Source organism: Thalassophryne amazonica, chromosome 20, assembly GCF_902500255.1.
Source record: "Thalassophryne amazonica chromosome 20, fThaAma1.1, whole genome shotgun sequence".
NCBI classification, from domain to species: domain Eukaryota; kingdom Metazoa; phylum Chordata; class Actinopteri; order Batrachoidiformes; family Batrachoididae; genus Thalassophryne; species Thalassophryne amazonica.
In genome coordinates this window covers 55,698,705-55,716,603 of record NC_047122.1, presented here as the reverse complement: position 1 = coordinate 55,716,603, position 17,899 = coordinate 55,698,705, and the positions used below count along the sequence as shown (strand labels likewise).

Sequence of the window (17,899 nt, the reverse complement as noted above, 5' to 3'; positions counted from 1 at the left end):
CCACTGTCTGAGGCCATAAGAAGATCATTTGTAACCTTCACTAATGCTGTTTCTGTACTATGATGAATTCTGAAACCTGACTGAAACTCTTCAAATAGACCATTCCTCTGGAGATAATCAGTTAGCTGTTTTACAACTACCCTTTACTACCTTTACTAAATGTACACTGTTTGATGTTACAAACTGCTTGGATACCAATGCTGGACTTTATTGACAAAAATGAAGATGGATCTGCCTCAAAATCAAATCAACTATTACTTGTCCCAAAGCTGACCTCACCATCAAATGTTGTTGAAATCTGTTCATGCCTTCTTGAGATATACAGGAGACCAAACAAAAACATGAAAACCTAACCTTCATGGATGCACGGATTAAATAGATTTATTTTATTTGAAGAATTAAAATAAATTTCAGGGGCAATCTAATACCATAGACGATTCAAAAGTTTGACTAATTATCATAATTTTATCATGTTTGTTTCAGTATCAAATGTTTTAATATTCCTCCATCAGAGCAACAGATGTTAAATAAACAAATACAAAAAAATGCACCTCTTGAAAAGAAAACTCTTTAGGCATAAGATGATTTTTGCTTGACCACAAGGCAACTCATTAAAATATAAACAGAGTTGATGAACAGTATGGGTGTGTTTGTATCCAAAGCACCGCAATCAATGTGCCATAAAGCTTCAGCTTTCCAACTGGCCAACAAACATTTCAATTTGATCTTTGCAGCCCACAATTACTGCAAACCAAACCACCTCTGTGTGAGCAGAGCAAACCCGTGGTAGTGGTCTCAGCAAAGCGAAAATATGATGAAACAAGTTTGAGCTTGCGTCATTATTTTTGTTGCTTTTACTCTGCAATCAATACACTACATGATGTACCAGCGGGCAGCTAAATTCTTTTTACATGCACAACACAGTCACAGATAAGAAGTCATCAGTTCAGCACAACATCATCATGTCTTTTAAAATTAAGGGTAAGGATATGTAATTGAGCAAGTCTTTTCACATTATTCTTGTGATTCACACTATACATTATTTACACTTGTGCTCATGGAGATCACATATCATCCATGTTTTCCAACTCTCCCTGCTTCACCCAGTGCGAATTAACTAACTTGGGTGAACTCAGCCAATCAAGAGCGAGGAAGTACCCAACTTGATGAACCAGCTGAGGTTGTAACCCGTGAAATCAAGGACAAGAGTTGGCGACCCCTGGTTTACCCTGCCAGGCCATGTCTGAGAACATGCTCTGGTGTCGCTAATTGCTGCACTCAACCACACCACGGAACCACCTTGGGTCCAGCATGGCAACCAATCTCACCTCAGAGAGCTGTTCTGGCTGCTCCCCTAAATGATCATCACGCACTCCTCGACTCTGTGTCAAGATCTGTTTGCACTACAGAACTCCTCTCAGTTGAATTGCCCATCACCAATTTCAAGAGCACAACTCTCTGAAAGGAAATGCCTTACTTTTTTAGACCAAGCAGAGGAAAAAAATAGGGAATCACTCAATTCTGAGGAAAAAATTATGGAATCACCCTATAAATTTTCATCCCCCAAATTAACACCTGCATCAAATCAGATCTGCTCATTGACATTGACCCTATGCCATGACATTGACCCTATGTGTCTTTTTGCAAGGAATGTTTTTGCAGTTTTGCTCTATGGCAAGATGCATTATCATCTTGAAAAATGATTTCATCATCCCCAAACATCCTTTCAATTGTCCAAAATATCAACATAAACTTGTGCATTTATTGATGATGTAATGACACCCATCTCCCCAGTGCCTTTACCTGACATGCAGCCCCATATCATCAATGACTGTGGAAATTTACATGTTCTCTTCAGGCAGTCATCTTTATAAATCTCATTGGAAAGGCACCAAACAAAAGTTCCAGCATCATCACCTTGCCCAATGCAGATTTGAAATTCATCACTGAATATGACTTTCATCCAGTCATCCACAGTCCACAATTGCTTTTCCTTAGCCCATTGTACCTTGTTTTTTTCTGTTTAGGTGTTAATGATGCCTTTCGTTTAGCTTTTCTGTATGTAAATCCCATTTCCTTTAGGCGGTTTCTTACAGTTCGGTCACAGACGTTGACTCCAGTTTCCTCCCATTCATTCCTCATTTGTTTTGTTGTACATTTTTCGATTTTTGAGACATATTGCTTTAAAGTTTTCTGTCTTGATGCTTTGATGTCTTCCTTGGTCTACCGTATGTTGCCTTTAACAACCTTCCCATTTTTTGTATTTGTCCAGAGTTAGACACAGCTGACTGTGAACAACCACATCTTTTGCAACATTGCGTGATGATTTACTCTCTTTAAGAGTTTGATAATCCTCTCCTTTGTTTCAATTGACATCTCTCGTGTTGGAGCCATGATTCATGTCAGTCCACTTGGTGCAACAGCTCTCCAAGGTGGTTCACTCCTTTTTAGATGCAGACTAACGAGTAATCTGATATGATGCAGGTGTTAGTTTTGGGGATGAAAATTTACAGGGTGATTCCATAATTTTTTCCTATAGAATTGAGTGATTCCATATTTTTTCCTCTGCTTGGTCTAAAAAAGTAACCGTTACTAACTGCCACAATCTTTTTTCTTGATTTCTTATAGTGTTTCTTAAAGCCAGAAAGTTGCCATTTGAAATGACTTTAGTTTTGTGTCATGTCTGTGATCTGCTTTTTTTCTACAAAATTAAACAACTGAATGAACATCCTCCGAGGCCGGTGAGTCCATAATTTTTGCCAGGGGTTGTATATATGTTCTCCACTCAGATTGCAATAGCCAATCACAGATTAGCCTTTCTGTCCATCATTTACCTATATTTTGACATGATTGGCACCAGAGAGTTATATTGGATCCAAAAGGATCCAAAAAGGCTAGGACCAAAAGTTATATTGGATCGGTTCCCACTGACCAAGAGCGTTAGAGCTTACTGCCAACAGCTAGCCAATCAGAGCGCAGCATACAAAGGTCAGGAACTAGCTGACAGATGCTGGTTGAAAAAAATGGCAACAAACATGTCAACAACAGCAGAAAATCGTCTGCCAGCGAGGTTTGCTGAGTTCACAGAGGAGGAACTGGTGGAAATATTGAACTCCAAGGATGCCAAAAACACTAAGAAGGTATCATTTGAACTGTTACATTTGTAAATCATACGTTTTCAATTGTTATGATTTATGAAATACTCTGAATCATTCATATGCTGTTCACAACAAAATAAATTGATCTGATTTACTTGACTCTTTGTTGTTTGCTTAATTTGGGAGGGGGGTGGAGAACATAACAATTGATGGATGGCAAGTTGTCCAATATAGAGAAATATTGGATGAAGAAAAGTTATATTGGACGAGGCATATAACTGGACTCCTTACCATCCATTATTATCACTTTACCGGGGCGTTGCTAGGCCGGTATTGTAGATTTACGTTGACGCTATCTGGCTATACCCGCCTGCTGTGCATAAACAAATGACATCATAGCGAGCGTGCAGCCCAAGAACTGTCCGCAGAGGGGGGAAAAAAACTGTCCGCAGAGGAAAAGATGAAAAGGCTAGAAGTGTGTTTTGGTCCCAATATGGATATTCTGGATGTTTTTCTCATGGATAGTATGACAATGAACAGCAGCTAAAGCAGCCAGCTTGATGAGGCGCACAGCTGAAGTTGGAGAGCAGCGCGCGCGCCACGACAAAAGGTAAGTGAGACAACTTTTTATGTACACGTTACATGTTGTGTATCTCAGTAAAAAGTGATAATAATGCAAATAACATGCTGTTGTTGTGCGGCATGCATTTTTCTGAGTCCCTCCATCCATCCCGTCGCCCGCAATGACAGCTATTCGCTGGTCATTAGGTGTCACTTTGGGTGACTGGGCATGGACATCGGGCCTCTTGAAAATGCATACCGCCCTCCAAAAGCATGTTATTGTATTATTATTTATATATATATATATATATATATATATATATATATATATATATATATATATATGCACACAGGCGCGCACACACACACAACCAAATCTCACAACTAGCTTATGATGGCATCAAAAAATGTTGTAATTGTATCACAAAATTTTGGGGGACACTTGTGTTATGATTTGGGCTAACAAATAGTGAATGAATTGGGACTGCATCATGAAAAGGGAATCCATTTCATGATGGTATAGAGTAGTCCTATGCAGATCCTCAGGGCCCCTTCACACATAGTGCGAACTTTGGTCGAAGTGCGCACAAAGCAGGAATGGTATGCAAAGCGTGTAGAATTGTACCTGCCTCTAATGCCTCGTACACCTGTTGCTACAACTATTTGCGTACACCAGCGGCTGAAAGACAGTGTGTGCTTTGCAAACCCATCACACCATCTCGCGGCAGGTGTCGGCCAAATTCCAGGTGACACGCACGAACACCTAACACCGCTCACATGGGACTTAGAAAATGTGTGGTCAGTCAGACTCTTGGCATGACAACAGACTACAGACAATCACTGTCATACAAGCAGAGGAAACAAATATGGAATCACTCAATTCTGAGGAAAAAATTATGGAATCACCCTGTAAATTTTCATCCCCAAAACTAACACCTGCATCATATCAGATCTGCTCATTACTCTGCATCTAAAAAGGAGTGATCACACCTTGGAGAGCTGTTGCACCAAGTGGACTGACATGAATCATGGCTCCAACACGAGAGATGTCAATTGAAACAAAGGAGAGGATTATCAAACTCTTAAAAGAGAGTAAATCATCACGCAATGTTGCAAAAGATGTTGGTTGTTCACAGTCAGCTGTGTCTAAACTCTGGACCAAATACAAACAACATGGGAAGGTTGTTAAAGGCAAACATACTGGTAGACCAAGGAAGACATCAAAGCGTCAGACAGAAAACTTAAAGCAATATGTCTCAAAAATCGAAAAAATGTACAACAAAACAAATGAGGAACAAATGGGAGGAAACTGGAGTCAACGTCTGTGACCGAACTGTAGAAACCGCCTAAAGGAAATGGGATTTACATACAGAAAAGCTAAACGAAAGGCATCATTACACCTAAACAGAAAAAACAAGGTTACAATGGGCTAAGGAAAAGCAATTGTGGACTGTGGATGACTGGATGAAAGTCATATTCAGTGATGAATCTCGAATCTGCATTGGGCAAGGTGATGATGCTGGAACTTTTGTTTGGTGCCTTTCCAATGAGATTATAAAGATGACTGCCTGAGAGAACATGTAAATTTCCACAGTCATTGATGATATGGGCTGCTGTCAGGTAAAGGCACTGGGGAGATGGCTGTCATTACATCATCAATAAATACACAAGTTTATGTTGATATTTTGGACAACTGAAAGGATGTTTGGGGATGATGAAATCATTTTTCAAGATGATAATGCATCTTGCCATAGAGCAAAAACTGCAAAAACATTCCTTGCAAAAAGACACATAGGGTCAATGTCATGGCATAGGGTCACTGTCAATGAGCAGATCTGATTTGATGCAGGTGTTAATTTGGGGGATCAATCAATCAATCAATCAACTTTTTTCTTGTATAGCGCCAAATCACAACAAACAGTTGCCCCAAGGCGCTCCACATTGCAAGGCAAGGCCATACATAATTATGAAACACAGTCTACGTCTAAAGCAACATAACCAAGGGATGGTCCAGGGTCACCCGATCCAGCCCTAACTATAAGCCTTAGCGAAAAGGAAGTTTTAAGCCTAATCTTAAAAGTAGAGAGGGTATCTGTCTCCCTGATCTGAATTGGGAGCTGGTTCCACAGGAGAGGAGCCTGAAAGCTGAAGGCTCTGCCTCCCATTCTACTCTTACAAACCCTAGGAACTACAAGTAAGCCCGCAGTCTGAGAGCGAAGCGCTCTAAAGGGGTAATATGGTACTACGAGGTCCCTAAGATAAGATGGGACCTGATTATTCAAAACCTTATAAGTAAGAAGAAGAATTTTAAATTCTATTCGAGCATTAACAGGAAGCCAATGAAGGGAGGCCAACACAGGTGAGATATGCTCTCTCCTGCTAGTCCCCGTCAGTACTCTAGCTGCAGCATTCTGAACCAACTGAAGGCTTTTTAGGGAACTTTTAGGACAACCTGATAATAATGAATACAATAGTCCAGCCTAGAGGAACAAATGCATGAATTAGTTTTTCAGCATCACTCTGAGACAAGACCTTTCTGATTTTAGAGATATTGCGTAAATGCAAAAAGGCAGTCCTACATATTTGTTTAATATGCGCTTTGAATGACATATCCTGATCAAAAATAACTCCACGATTTCTCACAGTATTACTAGAGATCAGGGAAATACCATCCAGAGTAACGATCTGGTTAGACACCATGCTTCTAAGATTTGTGGGGCCAAGTACAATAACTTCAGTTTTATCTGAGTTTAAAAGCAGGAAATTAGAGGTCATCCATGTCTTTATGTCTGTAAGACAATCCTGCAGTTTAGCTAATTGGTGCGTATCCTCTGGTTTCATGGATAGATAAAGCTGGGTACATCTGCGTAACAATGAAAATTTAAGCAATACCGTCTAATAATACTGCCCAAGGGAAGCATGTATAAAGTGAATAAAATTGGTCCTAGCACAGAACCTTGTGGAACTCCATAATTAACTTTAGTCTGTGAAGAAGATTCCCCATTTACATGAACAAACTGTAATCTATTAGACAAATATGATTCAACCACCGCAGCGCAATGCCTTTAATACCTATGACATGCTCTAATCTCTGTAATAAAATTTATGGTCAACAGTATCAAAGCAGCACTGAGGTCCAACAGAACAAGCACAGAGATAAGTCCACTGTCCGAAGCCAAAAGAAGATCATTTGTAACCTTCACTAATGCTGTTTCTGTACTATGATGAATTCTAAAACCTGACTGAAACTCTTCAAATAGACCATTCCTCTGCAGGTGATCAGTTAGCTGTTTTACAACTACCGCCCTCAAGAATCTTTGAGAGAAAAGGAAGGTTGGAGATTGGCCTATAATTAGCTAAGATAGCTGGGTCAAGTGATGGCTTTTTAAGTAATGGTTTAATTACTGCCACCTTAAAGGCCTGTGGTACATAACCAACTAACAAAGATAGATTGATCATATTTAAGATTGAAGCATTAAATAATGGTAGGACTTCCTTGGCAGCCTGGCAGGAATGGGGTCTAATAAACATGTTGATGGTTTGGATGAAGTAACTAATGAAAATAACTCAGACAGAACAATCGGAGAGAAAGAGTCTAACCAAATACCGGCATCACTGAAAGCAGCCAAAGATAACGATACGTCTTTGGGATGGTTATGAGTAATTTTTCTCTAATAGTCAAAATTTTGTTAGCAAAGAAAGTCATGAAGTCATTACTAGTTAAAGTTAATGGAATACTCAGCTCAATAGAGCTCTGACTCTTTGTCAGCCTGGCTACAGTGCTGAAAAGAAACCTGGGGTTGTTCTTATTTTCTTCAATTAGTGATGAGTAGAAAGATGTCCTAGCTTCACGAAGGGCTTTCTTATAGAGCAACAAACTCTTTTTCCAGGCTAAGTGAAGATCTTCTAAATTAGTGAGACGCCATTTCCTCTCCAACTTACGGGTTATCTGCTTTAAGCTACGAGTTTGTGAGTTATACCACGGAGTCAGACACTTCTGATTTAAAGCTCTCTTTTTCAGAGGAGCTACAGCATCCAAAGTTGTCTTCAATGAGGATGTAAAACTATTGACAAGATACTCTAACTCCCTTACAGAGTTTAGGTAGCTACTCTGCTCTGTGTTGGTATATGACATTAGAGAACATAAAGAAGGAATCATATCCTTAAACCTAGTTACAGCGCTTTCTGAAAGACTTCTAGTGTAATGAAACTTATTCCCCACTGCAGGGTAGTCCATCAGGGTAAATGTAAATGTTATTAAAAAATGATCAGACAAAAGGGAGTTTTCAGGGAATACTGTTAAGTCTTCTATTTCCATACCATAAGTCAGAACAAGATCTAAAATATGATTAAAGTGGTGGGTGGACTCATTTACTTTTTGAGCAAAGCCGATAGAGTCTAATAATAGATTAAATGCAGTGTTGAGGCTGTCATTCTCAGCATCTGTGTGGAGTGTTAAAATCGCCCACTATAATTATCTTATCTGAGCTAAGCACTAAGTCAGACAAAAGGTCTGAAAATTCACAGAGAAACTCACAGTAACGACCAGGTGGACGATAGATAATAACAAATAAAACTGGTTTTTTGGACTTCCAATTTGGATGGACAAGACTAAGAGACAAGCTTTCAAATGAATTAAAGCTCTGTCTAGGTTTTTGATTAATTAATAAGCGTGGAATGGAAGGATTGCTGCTAATCCTCCCGCCCCGGCCCGTGCTACGAGCATTCTGACAGTTAGTGTGACTCGGGGGTGTTGACTCATTTAAACTAACTATTCATCCTGCTGTAACCAGTTCTGTTAGGCAGAATAAAATCAATACGTTGATCAATTATTATATCATTTACCAAACAGGGACTTAGAAGAAAGAGACCTAATGTTTAATAGACCACATTTAACTGTTTTAGTCTGTGGTTGCAATTGAAGTGCTATATTATTTTTTCTTTTGAATTTTTATGCTTAAATAGATTTTTGCTAGTTATTGGTGGTCTGGGAGCAGGCACCGTCTCTACGGGGATGGGGTAATAGGGGGATGGCAGGGGGAGAGAAGCTGCAGAGAGGTGTATAAGACCACAGCTCTGCCTCCTGGTCCCAACGCTAGACAGTCACAGTTTGGAGGATCCCAAAAAATTGGCCAGATTTCTAGAAATGAGAGCTGCTCCCTCTAAAGTGGGATGGATGCCGTCTCTCCTAACAAGACCAGGTTTTCCCCAGAAGCTTTGCCAATTATCAATGAAGCCCACCTCATTTTTTGGACACCACTCAGACAGCCAGCAATTCAAGGAGAACATGCGGATGAAAATTTACAGGGTGATTCCATAATTTTTCCTCAGAATTGAGTGATTCCATATTTTTTCCCCTCTGCTTGGTCTAAAAAAGTAACCATTACTGACTGCCACAATCTTTTTTTCTTGATTTCTTATAGTGTTTCTTAAAGCCAGAAAGTTGCCATTTGAAATGACTTTAGTTTTGTGTCATGTCTGTGATCTGCTTTTTTTCTACAAAATTAAACAACTGAATGAACATCCTCTGAGGCCGGTGATTCCATAATTTTTGCCAGGGGTTGTACTTGCAGTGAAATTTGTCTAAGTTTCCCATGAGTGTGACTTTGCAAACACACCGATACACAGGTGTGTGTGCTCCACTGACAGGAGGTGTGACTTCCAACAGAAGCAGCTGTGGTGAGCCGTCGTTCTGGACATCCCAGCTGGACAACACTTACTGTGTTTGGACAGACATGGACTAACAGCTGTCCACTGTGCGCGGGTGTTTGATTGCTGTACTTATGTGGACATAAATAAAAACACATATCACGTGGCGACAAGCTGCAGCAAGCAAGCGTGTGCACGGAGTGGGCATTGACAGCCTGCCAGGTGAAAATGGACCATCAGATCAGAACACGCAGCGGGTGATCTGATCGTCACGTCACCCACATGAGCTCTGTTCCACATAACATGGTTTCTGTGCTGCGGCTGCGCCATCCACAAGACACGCATGTCAGGCAGAACATGCGCAGGGCGACTGGACGCACCAGACCAGTGGATGTGGACATGACCAGAGCTCACTGCTTCTAATTCATGTCATTTCATGACTGTATGTCAGTAACCATGGGTCATCACCAAAAGAACAGACGGATCATATTTGTATTGCTCGCTTGATGAATACGGTGTTTTTATATGTGTTATTTTATTTATTTATTTATTTTTGTAATACTTCCACGTCCTCCCTGATATGAGGCAGATTCCCGCAGCTTTCAAAGGACAGCTCAGTGGCAAAGTTTCTGACTGGCAATCAGAGCTTTTGGAAGGCGTGGGTTCGAGTCTCGTGGGATGTTTTTTTCTTTGTTTGTTTGTTTTTTTTATTCCACATAAGCAGCGCGATGTGGTCCCACAGATATCAGCTGGGTTTTATTTTTTATTTATTCCACATAAGCAGCGGGATGTGGTGCACCTCACACTGTTCCTGCTCAAAAGACACCGTCGCGTGCACAAACTCTCGCACCGGGATCATGCATGCCTTCCCGTCGGTGCAATGTGTTGTGATGCACTTATTTGAACTGTTTTGCACTTTTTCGCTGTATTTGACCAAACTTTGCACTATGTGTGAAGGGGCCCTCAGGCCTGCTGTTACCAGTGCTTATTCCCAGATGCTATAGCAGGAAGCAGATGAGAGTCTATGGCTCGCCCTGGAGAGAACATCTGTCCAACACAGGTTATTTCCCCAGCCAAGGTTGGTACCCATTTAAAGCTATGACGTGTCATGTCCAAGGACACAGACAGGTAGCATGGCCAGGAATTGATCTGAGGTCTCCACATGGGTAGGCCATCTCTCACTGAGCTACCTACTTGAAACATAGAATTGATTTAAACATATATGGTCCCATCATACAATTATTATGCTTGTCCTTCAGTGCAAACATCAACAAGAACCTTTTCCCCCTGCAGCCTTAATACCAAAAGCATTATAGACTCAGTAGATACAGAGCATATTGATGACTGGCCATTGTAATGAATGTTGTGGATAGTGAGTGGATGAGTGGAGCATTACTTAATATTAGCCTGCTGGCCTCTCACTCAAAGTTTAATTACGTTGCTGCCCTGTGCAGCACTCTCATTTCATCTACCTGTCGAACTGTTGTGAAGGTAGCAGGTTGCTGCATGGTGACACAGCCGCTGGTTACAGTGTTTAGAGGGGGAGACATGAAAAGACATCTGTGAAAAAGCCGCCACCTGGCACCAAATGGCCTGCATGTCTCCATGAAAATCAGTCAGGGTACTATCTGCGGAGCCTCATTTGTTGACACTGCCGGGCCAAACCTTTTGTTTCCTTTTCCTAGGCATTTTCACAGAGTTTTTTTTCCACAAATATAACAAAAGCTGGCTATCAGTTGCATCATGCACTGCTGAATTTAATGGCACCGTGAGGGCACAATGTCAAAGAAAACATGCATTGCAACTCTGGGTGTAACAAACAATAGCAAGTATGCCCCTTCGGCTTCTCCCATGTTTTCAGCACAGCAGATCTGAGGTGGACCAGCATGTTGAATTGAAACATTTTCTGCCAGGTGCCCCTTCCTGACGCAACTCCACATTACATGGAGAATGGGCAGGAGTGGGCTTTAACTGCTTGACAACCACCTGATCAACAAAATTAAATCAAACATCCATTTCAAAATAAAAGCTACAAGTACATCAATATACAGATGTCGAATCGTTATGCATGTCATATGGACAGTTTGATGGCTCCGTTTTAATCAGTGGTGGGCACAGCTATCCAAAAAGTTAGCTTTGATAACCATTAATCAGATAACTGAAAAGGTATCTTTTATGACTATAACTGCTAAAAAATGTACTGTTATTACAGATAACCGATGACTATTAGTACTGATTCGGACGCGGCCACATCAGATTACACTGTCAGCGTCTGATAAACCAGTTTCACTTTAAGTGCCGCAGGGGCTGCTGGGTAAATTCCAGGATCGCAAATCCACAAGAATGCATGAAAAATGAATGAATAAAAAAATAAAACCCCAAACACTGTCGTCATCTTTCAAAAGCAGTAAAACACAGTATTAGAAGTTACAGTTTATCTCGGTATTATATACACCGTCATTTACGAGATAAAAGCTGCTGCTTTTTTCACACGCTTTCAACCCTGCGGCTTAAACAACCAAAATACGTCCATTACTGCATTGATTGTAAAATACACGTAGTAAATACAAATTCTTACCTATTAGTTTCAGTGGGATTCATCTGAAAAAAAAAATCATCCTGAGATATCGACAATGGTCTAAATGGTGAAGAAACGTTGATGTCGAGCGGACTTCTTCTTTCAGATCCAATGGCGGCCGGCACCAGTTTAAAATGCATTTACCCCCACCTACCGGGCTGGTGAGTGATCATTGGGATTTTACAAAACCTTAACTCCTAGCAGCCATAGTCATTATTTTTTAGATGCGATGAAGTAATCCAGTGTCCTTTAGATATTCAAATAATTCTTTTTGCATGATGTGTGATGGGTTTTGCAGCAGATTTCCATGGGACAAGGGAAGGAAGCACTGTAACGTCCAAAATGAACCTGAACTACATTACCCACAATGCTCCCTACGTCGACCGGCCAATCACGTTTTGCAATTAATGATGACATCATCAGCAGGCAACAGCCAGTCTGCCATAAATAAACACACAATAGACAGACTAAAATGTTTGATTTTTGGGTTTACAAACGTTTTTGACCGTTAAACATTGCTCACTTTACCAGCAAAAAAATAACGTTATCAGTCTGAGAGTTCTCAGAAATAAATTTATCGGAAGATAAGTGGTCCGATGATGGTTTTAAAACTTATCTGAAAAGCTAATCTATGAGCAAAAACATTAGCTTCGATAATTATCTGCTGTCTAATTAGATGAACTGTGACCACCACTGGTTATAATGTTGTGAAATGGTGGACTTCAGCTTGTTTTGCTGCAACTTTTGCATCTTCAAATTCCATTGAAAGTTTAAAGGATGAATTTCCTTACAACTTTTGCCTGAGTGCGCATCAGTGGGGTTGGTAACAGGGCTATTCCACAAGCTGCCATTCTACAATGATCGCTCACAATCCAAAAAAGTGCAAAAACAGGATGAAACTGCTTCATCCGGTTTGCATCCAACAGGCTGGCTTATAAAGTGCAGACCTGGTAACCCACCTGGAAACAGAAGAAAGGAGCTGCACCCTTGCCCACACATGATCAAGCTGTTCAATGTTGAACAACAACCACCATAAGAGTTGCTTCAGCTTCAAATTTTTACTCCAAGCAGCATGATCAAACAAGTTTCAAGCCATAGTCACTACAAACACCATTTTTAGGGCCCCTTCACACATAGTACGAATGTGGTCCAATTGCGCATGGAAGCAGGAATCATATACAATTGGTGTAAAATCATAGCTGCCCCCAACGCCTCGTACACCTGTTGCTACAGTTATTTCACACACCAGCGGCTGAAAGACAGAGTGTGCGCTGTGACAGCCCATTTGATCCCTCTCGCAGCAGGTGTTGGCCATATTCCAGGTAACACACACGAACATCAACACAATTCACTTGGCACTTGGAAAATGTGTGGCCATCCGCACTATTAGCACGAAAACAGTCAGCAGACGATTACTGTCGAGCTGGCAGTGAAATCTGTCTAAGAGCCCCCACTTAGTTGTCAAGTACGCATGTGGTGTGTCAGAGTGTCGGTTCCCCTACAACACGTGTGCATGTGTTTCACGCGCTCCCCCCCACTCTCCCCCAACACATGTCATGCGTGTTGTTTGCACCCCCCCGCAGATGAGGTACCTCTCAGAGTGGCATCTTGGTCTGTGCACTGAACGGACAGGGACGTGGCCGTGATTAACCCTGATTTATACTTATTCATATTATGTATGAAGGGTCTCTAAGCTATGTCAGTTTTGTTTTCTTGTTTTCTTGGTTTCAATTCTAATTTATCATGGAAAATAAATGTTTACATTCAACAAATATTTTTTTTTTGATTTGCATGATATTGCACCAAATCCAACCACATCAAACGGAGTAGTTCATAATAAAAAGTATCCTTTCTAAAATGCATTGCAACTTGATATGTATTGTACTTTATATAAAGAGTCGCACACTCCAAATTTCCACTCGTTCTTCAGATTTAAAGGATTGCAAAACAAGTGCATCTGAAATAGGTTTTTGAAACCTTATTCTGAACTGTGGCAGATAATGATTCCGTCACTGCTTGTTGTTTAAGCCTATATCTGTACTGTCATTTACAGAACTTGCATGCTGGATTTTGGTTTTCAAAAAGACACAAGCTGTAAACATTTCGGTGTTTGAAAAGAGTTCAGATGAGGATGATATTTACAGCAAGGAGGTAACAACACAGCTGTCAAAAAAGCTGTTCCAACACAAAACACAATCACTCTGATGCCACTCAGTGCTGCTTTTGTACCCAGAAATGTTGAAAGTGAAACTTCAGCGAGAGTTGATAGAAGTTTCTGTGAGCTGTTCCAAAACATTTTTTTTGTCCCCCGCCATCATTTTTTCACCAAAATCACTCCTCAATGCAAGGAAACAAACCAGGCCTGATTTGTTCGCCCAATCAAATGATGCATCTTGTTTAGTGATCCAGGTCTGCAAATACACACTCGATCAAAATGTGTTCAGAAAATACAACAATGCTGCACCCGTGTTTCAAAGTACCAGGCTTGGAGAGAAAAATGGTCCATGGACTTTTAAATAGTAAAGTTCATAATCATTACCAAACCTTTAGGCACAATTTTGAAAGAGAGGTAGTGTATGTGTGTATGTGTATATATATATATATATATATATATATATATATATGAATACCAGGAAATGGTTTTACTGGGAAATAATGGTGTTTTTCTCATTTCAGGAACCCTAAAGTACGGAGCCCTGGAAGTGTCATTGCAAAATGTTTTGCATGTGGAGAGAATGTGCGCATAATATAATTAAAATGTGCGCACGTTTTATTGTATTGTGCGCACGTTTTGTTATATTGTGCACACGTTTTGTTATATTGTGCGCTCGTTTTATAACATTGTGTGCACAAACGTGCATTTAATATTGTTGTGACAAACCAGCAGACAGTGTCATACATTTCCCCTTTAGAAATGGATCTGGTCAGGGTGTATCATCATGGTTTGGGCGCACAAGGACATACAGAGAACTCCAGCTGCCCAGCATGACATCATCTAGAGTTTAAGCACATTAGAAAGGAAGCTGAGGGCTAAGCGTCTCCCTGTTGTGAGGATGACAATTTAGGTCATATTATGAATTTCATTTTGAACGAAAGGAAAACGTGCACATGTTTTATTAGTTTGAGGGCTCGATTAAAAGAAAATGTGCGCACGTTTTATTAATTCGAGGGCTCGATTAACGGAAAACGTGCGCACGAATGATCACAGCCATTAAAACGTGCATACAAATTATCACGGCCAGGAAAACATGCACATGTTTTATTAATTTGAGGGCTCAGTTAAAGGAAAACATGTGCACAAATTATCATGGTCAGAAAAAAAATACCACTTTAAGTGACCTCTCCCGGGTTCCATACTAAAGTTTGTTCTGCAAGTCATTAAAGTCTCGGAAAAATGCCATTGATCTTAATTCAGAGAACAAAAATCACCAAGTTCTGTGCAACGCATCCAAAGGGCTGACTTTCCCTACAAAATATAGTCTCAAAGTGGAAACTAACTCCCCAGCAAATGGCAATGAGACTTGAATTTGCTAGGTGGTTTTCTGGCAAACTGGAGACTGATGATTTGGAAACTTCAGACAAGAAGGTTACATTGATCATGTGGTGTAACAGATAAAGGGTTAAAACATAAAAAAGGAAAGACTGAACTAAAAACGGTGCATTGGGGAGAAAAATTACATCCCATATATAAAAAATACATGCTATATATATATATATATATATATATATATATATATATATATATATATATATATCAATCAATCAACTTTTTTCTTGTATAGCGCCAAATCACAACAAACAGTTGCCCCAAGGCGCTCCACATTGCAAGGCAAGGCCATACAATAATTAGTCTACGTCTAAAGCAACATAACCAAGGGATGGTCCAGGGTCACCCGATCCAGCCCTAACTATAAGCCTTAGCGAAAAGGAAAGTTTAAGCCTAATCTTAAAAGTAGAGAGGGTATCTGTCTCCCTGATCTGAATTGGGAGCTGGTTCCACAGGAGAGGAGCCTGAAAGCTGAAGGCTCTGCCTCCCATTCTACTCTTACAAACCCTAGGAACTACAAGTAAGCCCGCAGTCTGAGAGCGAAGCGCTCTAATGGGGTAATATGGTACTACGAGGTCCCTAAGATAAGATGGGACCTGATTATTCAAAACCTTATAAGTAAGAAGAAGAATTTTAAATTCTATTCTAGCATTAACAGGAAGCCAATGAAGGGAGGCCAACACGGGTGAGATATGCTCTCTCCTGCTAGTCCCCGTCAGTACTCTAGCTGCAGCATTCTGAACCAACTGAAGGCTTTTTAGGGAACTTTTAGGACAACCTGATAATAATGAATTACAATAGTCCAGCCTAGAGGAAACAAATGCATGAATTAGTTTTTCAGCATCACTCTGAGACAAGACCTTTCTGATTTTAGAGATATTGCGTAAATGCAAAAAGGCAGTCCTACATATTTGTTTAATATGCGCTTTGAATGACATATCCTGATCAAAAATAACTCCAAGATTTCTCACAGTATTACTAGAGATCAGGGAAATGCCATCCAGAGTAACGATCTGGTTAGACACCATGCTTCTAAGATTTGTGGGGCCAAGTACAATAACTTCAGTTTTATCTGAGTTTAAAAGCAGGAAATTAGAGGTCATCCATGTATCCATATATATATATATATATATACTGCTGCCAAGTTCAGAAAGTAGATGGATGACTCTGATTTACAGCTCTATTTTTAAAATAATCAAATATTTTATGGATTTGTTTTTTATGAACTAGAAAATCAAACTTGATTTTCTTCATATATTTTAAATTAAATTTCATGGATCGCTTGCAGTACTATTATGGACCCTGGATGGGTCACAGCCCATACACTGGGAATCACAAAATTATTATTATTTTTTTTCTTTCTCAATCATGACCACCCTAATGTAAACTAATGGTTGTGTTTATGTGCTTTTAAAAGAGGAACTGGCATTCAAAATTACCTAAGTCTCAATCATCAATGGCATCAAAATAATTCATTAATTCATTCACTTTGAATTAACATTGAAAGTCGACGGTACAAACACATCTTGATTGCTTCATTTTGAACTCCCCTGTGGAGGCAAACTTACAGAAAGTGCTTGGAAACTAGTGCAGGTGCCACTTGCACTGTCACGCTGTTGCACTAGCCACTCTTGCCATAGCACTGGCACACTAGCCCCTTGCACGACCCCACAACCCTATTTTCTAGAGTGCACAAAGTAGTGCACGGCATAGTGCATGCCCCGATGCTCTCCACCCGACCCAATTCCATGCTTTTAAACACTGCTTATTACGTCAACCTTTTCTGCACCATCTCTCTGTTCCAGCTGTAGACTACCTTTCATCAATTAATTCACCAACAGACACTCAAGACTTACTTTCATAGCGCGGTGTGTTAGTGTGCAAAACAAAGCACACTGCAGACACGCAGCAGCACACATCAGTTCCCGTCACATCACAACACAAAGGAGCCGAGGCCCCATCTGCTTCAGTAGACCGTAGCATTCCACTGGTTGCCCTGCAAACACGAAGCATCCTCCGCTGTACAGGAGCATAATAGGAGCCGATGGATGTCACAGCGGGGCACTCAGCTGATGATGAGACCGATGTGCGAAGGCAGAGGAGTGTGCGCCCTCTGAACGCTGAGTTAAGCAGTGGAATTAGCCACCTGCTTGTGCATGAGTTGCAAAGGGTAGTTGAGCAAGGGAATAAAAAAAAAGATAGAAGGCCGCGATAATATTACGGCAAAGAAAACAGGCACGGTGCTATAAAAAGAGACGGCGAGAGGAGGACACAGGGAGCAAAGAGGTAAGACTTGTCCAGAAAGTCGCTTTGAAGCAACCTAAGAAAAAGCAATAATGAAAACATGTTGCTTTGGGCTATCCTTGCGGGGTCTCCAGTATGACTATATAAAATGGCAGCTTTAGATGTTCCGAATCAATACAATCTGCCCGCTCTTGCTCTTTCTCCATCTCCCCAAGGGTGAGG

The 17,899-nt window shown here is 40.5% G+C and overlaps 1 protein-coding gene across 1 annotated transcript in view; it reads right to left on the bottom strand.

Moving 5' to 3' along the window:
* adgrb2 (adhesion G protein-coupled receptor B2) overlaps positions 1 to 17,899 on the bottom strand; it is a 695,462-nt gene that overhangs the window by 650,655 nt on the left and 26,908 nt on the right.